Here is a 9,593-nt window from a genome sequence, read left to right as displayed (position 1 = left end):
CTTCCCAGTGTCCCCCAGCACATCCCAGCCCCCCCTCACAGTGTCCCAGCCCAGTCCATCCCAGTCCCCCCCAGTTGCGGTCTGGGCAGAGATGGAATTGCCTGGGGCCCTGGGAGGTGTCACCACCCCACCCCCCAGCCTGTCCCCTCCCTGGGGATAAAGTGGCTCCAGCCACAGCATTGGGACAGCCTGGGACCATGGGAGTGCAGTGAGTGGGGACACTGGTGGGCATAGGGGACATGGGGACATATGGGACATGGGGACACTTATGGGACATGGTGGACACAGAAATACGGGGGACCAGTGAGGACACATGGGATATGGGGCACATGGGGAGACATGGGGACATGGAGGGGGGACATGAGGGACGTGGGGGGACATAGGGAGGACAAGCGGACACAGGGGACATGCAGGACATTGGGGGAGACATGGAGGGGCATGGGGAACTTGACTGGAGGCTTCTGGGAACACCTTCACCGTTCCCTGGGCACTACCAACCCCTCAGGTGCAGCTCTGAGACCTGTCCCACATCCCCAGTGCCATCAGTTCCTTCACCAGCTCATTCTGGTGCCATAGCATCAGCAGTGTGGCCCCCAGACTCCTGCAGTCCTTGTGGCTCTCAATCTATGGGCTGTCTCCAGCCTTTTGGGGTTACCTAAAAACAGAGGCCAGACAAAATTAAGAGAATAAAAAGTGATTATGTTTATTGAAGGGCCTTCACGTACATTTCAGGCAGATTAAACCCCCCAGGGACTACACCCCAAATGAACGACGGGTCATGATTTTCACACTTTTGTAAGTTTGGATTATTTGCATGTTGGGGGTTAATATCTCAATTGCAGCTTCAGGTAATGAAGTCATTTACCCCAAGTATTTTCCCCCCAGCTCACTTTTGTTTACATCTCTCGGGGCCTGAGACAGTAAGGTATCCTTACTACACCCCTAATGCTAGGGATTCCCAGGCCTAGAGAGGAATTGTTGTGTCTTGTTGTCATCTGATTAGAGACGGCAGAAAACAATGACACGTACTCTCCATTTTCAGAAGGTAAAGAGAGCCAGTCTTTATAGTTTCTCCATTCTTTTATAGATGTTCTTGAGAAAGAGAGATGATTGGACATTCAGAACAACACCCCTTGACCATTTTATCCAAGTAAATAACAACTTAGAAAAACACCAACTGCTAATGGTTTTTCACCTTCTAAGGATTGTTTTTGATTCCTCCTCACACTTTCCCAAGCCAGTGTGAGAAAGCTGTGACTTAATCTCACACAGACTCAGACTCTGCTGTTGCTGCCTGATTTCTCTCTCTGATCAGGTTTTCAACATCCATAGTGTCTGACTAAAATAGGAAAGCAGTAGCTAACATTATACATGGAGTTTAGTTATACACTAAAGAATTACAGGATTACAAATACACAAAAAATAAAATCTTAAGGTGTTGCATATAGGTAAAATCTTATAAAATAAGGCCTTGTTACCCTTGTAAAATCATGGCTCAGGCCTGCTACTTTAGCTAAGCAGAAAAGTACGGGGAATGTGACTCAGCTGAACTGGAGGCACCAAAACAAGTTATATAACCATGACATCGTGGTGTATGGTGATTGGTTGAATTATATTTATTACACTTAAATCGAATGTAACTGCTAATGGCTTTAAAAGGCCTGGGTTTTGCAATGAAGTGGCCCTCCTTTGCACCTGCCTGGGGGCTCTGCGTCACTTTGCTTGCTATACTAAGGCATCAGAGACCAAATAGCACTTGGTACTGCCCAGCAGCCAGCCCCCAGGGCAGAGCCTGCATGCCTCACCCCCTGAAAGACAGGATCAGAGCCAGGTTAAGCCACCAAGAAGACATTTCATCCCCTCCACACCCAGAGAAGGGTAAGTGTGTAAATCCCATTTTCTCCCCAGGGACACCCTGAGCTTCACTTAAGTCTCCAATCAGCAGGTGCCACTAGCTTTTGGGAAGGCTGCTAGAGCAGAGACACCTTAGGCTGGGGCTGTTCCCTGGTGACTGTGACAAGCAGAGGACTTTCCTCCCAGAGGAAAGCTCCCAGAGGGCATTCTCCAGGGTGGTGTTGCCATCTCCTATGCACCTGCTCCCATCTTTGCAGCTTCCTCAGCTCTCTGACTGCTGGTGGAGAACTGCAAAGGAAGGGTGAGCCAGGGGGAGGCTCCTTTGGGCATGATGCCCACCAACATCCACCTGCATGCAGCCCTGGCCATCTGGGCTGGATTCTGACACCAACCAGGAGCTCAGAGCTCTGCTCTCATCCATGCCCTCATCTCTCCCCTTCCTCCCCTTCCCTCATTCTTCCCCTCCCCTCATTCTTCCCCTCATCCCAACTCACCCCAAACTTTGGCCCAAGCCAAGGCACCTCATAAAGGGGTCAGGATCAGTCTTGGGATTCCAACCTAGAGTAGACCCCAGCCTGTCTCCTTTTTGGGGCTGGGCTAAGCACCCATGAGCTCAATCACCCACTCAGAACTGCTGCTCTGCACTGTGACTTTCTGCTAGTGACAGGATGTGGCCCCTCTGAGGTGCCACTGTACCTCGAGTGCTATTGCACCCAGGCAGCCCAGAGAGCTCCGGAGCCTCTGACCCCATGGATTGGACCCCTCCTGACCCCCAATCTGTGCAGCCCAGAGATGTCTGCCAGACAATCTCATAGAGCATGCACAGGAAGCAGGGGTGAGGAGTTCAAGCCCAAGGAAAACTTATGACCCTTCATGCAAAATGACCACCAGGAGGCTGACGACCACCTCATGCAGAAACTGCACATGTGCTACAAAGGCTTTATGAGATCTAACAGTGGTCAAATAAGAGGTTTTCAGGCTTCAGGGACTAGCTTGAGCCTGTGAGAAAGTCAAGGACACAGCTTTCTCACTTTGGCCTGGGAAATCATAATGAGGAATCCAAACAATCCTTGTAGATATCCCACTTCTGACATCTGGTGTTTTTCTAACTTGTTATTTACTTGGAAATAAGAGCCAAGGGGTGTTGTTTTAAATGACCAATCATATTCATTGTACCAAAGTGCTGTATAAAAGGAGTGTGTTTCTAATAAACTGCTATATGCCCTCTGAAGAAGATTGGAGTTTTGTGTTGTCGTCCATCACCGTCCCTAATCTGATGACAACAAGGTTTACATAATCACGTGATTAGAAAATATGTTACAATATGAAGGTTAGAAAAGTATAACCTGCACATTAAATAAAAAAAGTATAAAAGCCCCTCACTCCTGGCATTGAATAAACGAATAGTGTCTTTATAGGCCTTATACTATGGAGTACTGTTTTCTTGCCTGGTTTTTGGGCATCATGGCTCCTGCCAGAGCTGGACGGGACTCGGGGACAGCGAATGGACACGGGGGGACAGCAAAGGCCTGGGGGCTGCGGGGATGTTGGCGCTGGGGCCAGCGGCAGCACAGAGCTTCAGCTACAATTAACCCAGAGGGAACCACTGGGGAAAGGCTCCATTTCAGCCTTTCTTTACTCATGGATGTGAAGGGACCAAAATAAAAGGAGAACAAGCAGGGCCCGAACCCTTCTCCTTTGGGAGGAGCCCCGTGCCTGGGGCTGTGAGGGGTCATGACGGGCTGTGAGGGGTTATGAGGTGCCTTGAGGGTTTGTTAGAGGCTATGAAGGTTCATAAGGGGCCATGAGCTGCGAGGGGCTGTGAGGGGTCATGAAGAGTTGCAAGGGGCTGTGAGGGGCCGTCGTGGGTCATAACATGCTGTGAGAGCCATTGAAGGGGAAAAGGGTCTCTGAGAGGCTGTGGGAGGCCAGGCACCTCATGGAACCAAGGGTTCATTGTGGTACAGCAAGGCCTTATGGACGAGACAATGAGAGATGACGATGACGCTACAGAACCTCATGGAACCAAGGGTCCATGGAGACACTATAGGGCTCCAAGAAATAAGAACTCATGTAACAGTGAGGGGCCCAATGGAGTCAAGGCACCATTCTGTACTTCAGGGCCTCATGGAACCAAGAAACTGTGGAATCAAAAGAGACCATTGTGACTGTGGAGCCACATGGAATCCTGGAGACCATTAGAGCACTTTGAGGCCTTGTTAAATCAAGGGGCTCTGCAGGGCCTTGTGGAACCAAGGAGCCCATTGTGACACCATGGGGCCTCATAGAATCCTGGAGACCATTCTGACACTGTGAGTTCCCATGGAACCAAGGCACATTTATGACACTGCAGAGACTCACAGAACCAAGGAAACCACTGTGACACTCCAAGGTCTCATAGAAGCAAGGGGCCAGGGTGACACAGCCAGGCCTCATGGAACCAAGAGGCTATGATGATCCTGGGAAACTCAATAGAACCAAGGGGTCATTGTGACATTGCAGGACCTTGTGGAATCATGGAGACTATTGTTGCACTCTGAGACCTCATGGAAGCAAGGGGCCATTGTGTCACTGTACAGTCCCATAGAACCAAGGAAACCATTTTGAAACTGCAAAGCCTCATGGATAAAAGGGACCATTGTGGCACTGTGGAGCCAAGGAGATCATTGCTGGGTCTCATGGAAACAAAGATCTGTTGTGATACTATGGGGCTTCATGGAACCAAGGGGCAATTGTGATGCTGCAGAGCTGTTGACTGGACAGGGGTCTGGACACTTCCCTTGGAATGTCTCCAGGGATGGAATGTTGAGGCTGCCCTGGTCCCCAGCCCAACATCTCTGCCAGTGCCTTGAAGGGACACAAAGGCTGAGCCAAAGGGTGAGAATTGCAGAATGGGCTGAGCTGGGAGGGAGCCACCAGGATCATCGAGTCCAACCCCTGGCACTGTCCAGGACACCCCAACAATCCCAGCCTGTGCATCCCTGGGAGCAGTGTCCAAAGGCTCCTGGAGCTCTGGCAGCTTTGGGGCTGTGAGCATTCCCTGGGGAGCCTGGTCAGTGCCTGAGCCCCTCTGGGGAAGAAGCTTTTGCTGCTCTCCAGCCCAGCCCTGCCCTGGCCCAGCCCCAGCCCTTCCCTCGGGTGCTGTCCCTGTTCCCCCGAGGCAGAGGTCGGAGCTGCCCCCGCGCTGCCCCTCGGGAGGAGCCGCAGCCCCCGGGGAGCTCTGAGCTGCGTCTGCTCTGCTGCAGCTGAACAAACCCAGCGCCCTCAGAGCTCCAGGGAAAGGTCCTGCCCTGACTCAGGGCTTGGCCAATGCCACCGGGAGAAAATCAACTTCCAACTTTTGCCTCACAACAGGGAGGAGCAGCAATTCTTGGATCACAGAGTGGGGTGGAATGGTGTGTCACTAGTTGGATGGTGAAGCCGAGCTCTGGTGAGACCGGGGACTAGAGCGACGTGAGACCAACCAGTATGGTTTGCAGCACGTACTCCTCCTTTATTCCGCGAGATGTCGGGTTTTATATAGAGTGAATAGTTTACAGTTAGCAGGTGCACTGTGATAGGCAGTGGACATACAGAAGTATGTAAGCTATTGCAGTTTAAGGTAGCTACCGTGTCTTCCCAGTAACTGTTCCATGCTAGTAGCACCCCTACCTTAACACATTCCCAGTACCAGATAACCTTATCTGGTAACTATGTATGCTGGATGTACTAGGCCTACTAGGCCCTGGCCTGAGGCCTGGTCTGAGGCCCAGCTGTGGATAGCTCTGCCTTATGATCTAAGTTATCCTGTTCCTACTACAGGATGGCACGGCCTGGCACGTCCTGGCTTGGTGGCACTCCCAGAGCCCCTTAGAGATAAGTGTCAGCTCCCATGGGGACAGCGCCAGCAGCCGTGGCTTCACCAAGTCCTGAGCGGTGCCGGTGGCCAAGGTGCTGATGGTGGTGGAGGCCATGCTGGGCACGGGGCCCCGTCAGCCCCAGATCTGTGGGGCAGGGGCTGCACCCCCTCCCCAGGGTCCCCTGGCATGGGGTGACCCCTGTCCTCACCTGAGTGTCCTGCTGGAGGCACAGGCTGAGAACAACCCTGGCACCCCTGTGGTCATTTCTGAGATGTCAAGGACCAGGCAGAGCATGGACTGTGGAGGGAGGGAGGGGGGTGCAGAGGGGGGCAGGGCCTTTGGGGGACCCCAAAACTCCCTGGAACCCCCTCAACCTCAATCCTGCTTTAGGGTGCTGAAGGGAGAAGGATCCAGGGGGACCCCAACACTCCCTGGAACCCCCTCAGACACTCCACTGTCTTGTAGTTGCCAGAGGGGCCAGTACCTGGTCAGGAGCAGTGGTGGTGCGGGCAAGGAGGGCTTCCAGTACTTGTCCCCAACGGGGGGTCTTGGAATCCAGCTGTGGACTTGGAGTCCTGGCTGTGGGTTTTACATCCTGTGCTTGTCTTCAACAGGACTCCTGGTCATGACTCCTCTAGATCCCAGCCATAGGTTTGGGGTCCTGGCTGTGGGCTTGGGGTACCAGCCATGGGCTTGAGGTCCTGGCTGGGGGCTCAGGGTTCTGTGCCCATCCTTGCTGGGAGCCCCAGCCCCAGTCTCCGTCCTCAGGCGTGCTGCCTGTGTGCCACCCACTCTTCACCCTGGTCACAGAGAATCTGAGCTGCTGCTTCCCCTCCACAACCGTCTCTGCTGCATCAGCAAGTCCCACAGCCAGGTCATGATGTCCAGAATCAGGTACAGCCCCAGCCCAGCTCCCTGGGACTCTCTAAGGGCTTACTGGGATTACTTACAGTGCTGAGATCCCTCTGCTGTCCCCATCAGGTTCTTCTTCTCCAGCTAGTGTGGACTGGGACAGTCCCACCATTTCCAGCTGCTGAACGACTGGGCCAGCCCTGTCCTGGACTACCTTGTCATTGATTATTCCTTTGCCCAAGTGAGCCCTGCCAGGCTGCCTCCTCCTTCTCCCCTCCTTCTCCTCTTCCTCCTTCTCCTCCTTCTCCTCCTTCTCCTCTTTCTCCTCTTTCTCCTCCTCCTCCTCATGCAGTACCCACTGGTGCCTGTAGGATTTGGATCCTCTTACCTGGCTCACCTGGAGCTGCTTGTGGGACTCCCACAGTGGGCGCAGGGCACCCCAGATTGCCAAGATGGGTGCTGTGTCACACCCTTGGGACAGTCTGGCATCCATCAGGACAGTCTGGCAGCCACTGGACAGCCTGGCACCCATGAGGACAGTGTGATATCCATGGGGACAGCCTGGCACCTGCTGGAACAGACTGAAACACATGGAGACAGAGTGACACCCATGGGCACAGCCTGGAACCTATCAGGACTGCCTGGAACCCATAGGGATAGCTTAGCACCCCTGGGGACAGCCTAGAACCCATGGGGACGGAGTGACACTGCGATAGCCCAGAAGCCGTAGGGACCACCAGCCACCCCTGGGGCTAGTCTGGCATCCATGAAAACAGCCTAGTACACCTGGGGACAGCCTGGGATCCATAGGGACACCCTGTCATCCGCTGGGAGAGCCTGACACCCACGGGGACATTCTGGCATCCCTAGGGGCAACCTGGGCACCCTTGGTGACAGCCCGACATCCCTGGAGACACCCCACCACTCACCTGTGCCTCCCGTCTCCAGCGCCGCTCTGGAGCCAGATCCAGAGGCACAACTTCCTCCTCCTCCAGCGCCTCCACCACCGCTGCAGTAAATCCCTGTGGGAGTTTGAGGGCTGCTGCAGGGACAGGCCCCACCTGAAGCTGCAGTCCCTGCTGGACCTGGAGCGGCTCCAGTGCCTTCGCAGCGAGGAGACTGCATGTGCCCTGCCCGGGATCCTGGCACAGACATGGCCGTTGCTGGAGAGCGCGGCGTGTCCTGGAGCTGCAGTGGCTCGGAGGTGCTGGTGGTGGCAGTAGCGGGGGTCCCACGCAATAGGGAGCTTGGTGGCTGCAGTGTCCCCACAGAAGCGCTACCACTTGTGCGACATCCCCGTCATCAGCACCGAGCAGGCGGGCGAGCCAGGAGGGCAGCTCCTTGGAGAACCGGCTCGTCACCCTCCCCAAGGCGGACAGCTGGGTGCTGGGGAGCTGGGGGTGTTTGGGGAGCCCTCGGGAGTTCAGGGGGGACATGGGGCTGCCGCCCCCCCTGGCGCAGAAGGGGGAGTGCCCCAGGCTGCGAGATGTTCGTTCCTTCGTGCCTCTCCTAAATGGTCACTCCCTGTTGGAGTCCAGGATATCCCTCTGGCCACCCTGGAGGGTTTGAAGACTGTACAGGAGGGTTTGGAGACTGTACAGGGGGGTCTGGGATCTGTACAGGGGGCTCAGTTAGACCCACACAGATCCCAGGAGGACACTGACTCTGATTCCTGTCCATGGGAGTGAACACTCACATGCAGGAAGAATCACAAATCCTAAGAATTTAAAATAAGTAGTGGATGGTTTATTATAGAATATAAATATAGAAATTAGGATTCTTAGTATATGGGGCTGAAGAAGCAAGATGGAGGAATTGGGGAGTGGCCCCTGTCTTCCTTGTTCTTGCTCTCGTCTCCCATCTTGTGCTGAGTTGGGTTTTAGAGATTGGCTTAGAGTAGAACTGACATGTTAGCATAGGTTGTAGGTATTGGTAAAATTTTGTAAATAAAAAATACGTCTCGGACAGTGGTTGGGTCAAGGTTGCCATACTTAAGGTGTGGGGCTCTCTGATCCGCCCCAGTCCAGCCACGTGTCTTGCTTTGCTGGGGACGCCTTGCAAAGCTGGACAAGAACTGATAGATAATTAAGAATAAACAGCTTGATAACACGAACGGCTGGACTCAACTTGTTGTCTCTGGCTTCGGTGTGAAACACCTAGGGTGAAGAGAAGACTGAAAACCTTATTACCTCTGGGAACAGCAACCCAGAGGAAACTCCCAGGGAACAGCAACTGTGGGGGAACCCTTATTACCTTGGGGAACAGCAACCCCAAGGAGAATCTCAGGGAATCAACAACCCTGAGAACTCCCGGCTGAGGGCGAGTGTCCAGCACTCCTTCAGCAGGGAGGTGGCCCCTGCCCGGCTCCTGGGGCACGTGGCAAACCAGTGCCGGGAACCCCTGAGCATCCCCGAGCCGGTGGTGACAGGGGAAGGGAGGTGACAGAATCCCCTCAGGAAGGGCGGGTCCCTATCCTGCCCCCTGGGCACCCCGGGACCTGCGGGGACTGGGGACACCGTGGGCAAAGGGGTGGGCACAGGGAGTACTGGGGTGTCCCTGAGGGGGACCATGGCCATACCTGCCCTTGGCAATGCCCAGTTGGCTGTGTGCGAGCTGGAGGTGGCTGGAGGTGCCCCGGGGCTGTCCCTGCTGTGCCACAGCCCCCAGGCCTTGCACAGTTCCCTGCTGAGCGTCTGCATCCAGGTGAGACCCCCGCGGCACCCCTGGGGGTTTGGAGAGCCGGGACTGTGCAGGGACCCGTCCCCAGGAGGGAAACACAGCTCTGGCACCTGCAGGGGCGGTGACACGGGCACAGGCACAGCCCTGGGGCTGCTGTGGGCACCCATGGGGCAGGAGGGGTTTGGGGGCTCCCGGGGGTTCCTGCCCTGCTGAGCCATGCTCCGTCCGGGATTCGAGGTGGTGCCAGGTCTGCCGGGACGAGGATGGACACTTGTGTCTGTGGGGGTGGTGCAGAGGTTCTGCAGCCTGTGGGAGCTGCTGGGCACCACTGGGCTCTGGGGCCTGCAGGCACAGGGGGCCAAATGCATG

The 9,593-nt window shown here is 55.0% G+C and overlaps 1 long non-coding RNA gene across 1 annotated transcript; it reads left to right on the top strand.

Annotated features, from left to right (window-relative positions):
- Positions 1-5,246: 5,246 nt before the first annotated feature.
- Positions 5,247-8,612, top strand: LOC134562471 (uncharacterized). The gene is made up of 3 exons (XR_010083179.1): positions 5,247-5,320; positions 6,308-6,587; positions 6,675-8,612. It is a non-coding gene; the product is annotated as an uncharacterized LOC134562471 (long non-coding RNA).
- Positions 8,613-9,593: the final 981 nt, after the last annotated feature.

The sequence above is a fragment of the Prinia subflava genome, chromosome 27 (genome assembly GCF_021018805.1).
Source record: "Prinia subflava isolate CZ2003 ecotype Zambia chromosome 27, Cam_Psub_1.2, whole genome shotgun sequence".
In the NCBI taxonomy this organism is placed as follows: domain Eukaryota; kingdom Metazoa; phylum Chordata; class Aves; order Passeriformes; family Cisticolidae; genus Prinia; species Prinia subflava.
The sequence above is the reverse complement of the archived record's forward strand: the minus strand, read 5'-3'. Positions and strand labels throughout refer to the sequence as shown.